The following is a 1,185-nucleotide window of genomic DNA, read 5'->3' on the forward strand; positions in this document are numbered from 1 at the left end:
AATAATAATAATATTTATGAAATTTTAACTTTCAAATGTGGTTTGTGTCATTATAAGGAAAAAAAAAAAAAAAAAAAAATGGCTTCGAGACAAGGAAATTAAAAATTTTTGTATTGAAGCAAAAATCTTAAGGGTTTAAAATAAGTATTAAGGATTATGACGTAATAGGTATTACTAATTTTACTTTAATACATATTATAGAAAGTAATTATTTATTTATTTGGGTTAATAATTACAAAAAAAAAAAAATATGTAATAACAAGTAAAAAAAAAACGTAAATTACGACTTTTAAATATTCTTTCACTAACAAAAAAAAATGTATTATTTTTGTCATAAAAACATAAAAATATATTATTACAGGAATAGTATTATTATTATTAATGATGATGATGATGATGATGATGAAATCAACGAAAAAAAATTTTTAAGGAAAACAAGAAAAATAATAAAAATGCAAGTTTTAAAAAAAAAAATAAAAAATAAAAATTTAGGTGTGGCAACAAAATTGTAATAAAATACATTTGATTAAAAATTATTTACAATAAAATAAATAGAAGAAACATTTGGGGGGTAAGGGGAAGGGGAGGCGGGGGAATAAATATTTTCACGGTTTATTTAATTTGAAATGTATGAATAAACTTGTTTTTTTTTTTTTTAAATCAAAATAAAAGAAAATATTTTGTTTCGTTTAAATTATATTGTTCATTTTTTTTTTTATTTCACAATAAGAGATTACGATATGATATTATTATTATTATTATTATTTAAATGTTAACAAAATGAAAATTATTGTATTCGTGTAAAAAAAAAAAAACAAAAAAAAAAGTTTTAGTCTTATGTATACATAACTTATTTTATAACTTATATCGATAAAATAACATTAATATAAAAAATTTAATTAATAGATTATGCAAGTTAAAGTTTATTAATTAATTTTTGGAGACATTTCAAGGTACCCTTTCTCCCTTCTCCCACGGGGGAAAAGGCGCCCGATTTAATGTAAGGGGTGACCTTTTATAATACCAATAAGGTTTTATTATTATTATTATTTTGGCACACGAAATTTTGTCGGTCGATTTTTTTTTCCCTATATTCCATAAAATTTTCAACGGGATTTTTCCCCCTTATCAACGATTATTCTAAAAAATATTATTATTATTATTATTTTTTTATATTATTTATCA

This window comes from Pediculus humanus, genomic scaffold, assembly GCF_000006295.1.
Source record: "Pediculus humanus corporis 1103172107556 genomic scaffold, whole genome shotgun sequence".
Lineage (NCBI taxonomy): Eukaryota > Metazoa > Arthropoda > Insecta > Psocodea > Pediculidae > Pediculus > Pediculus humanus.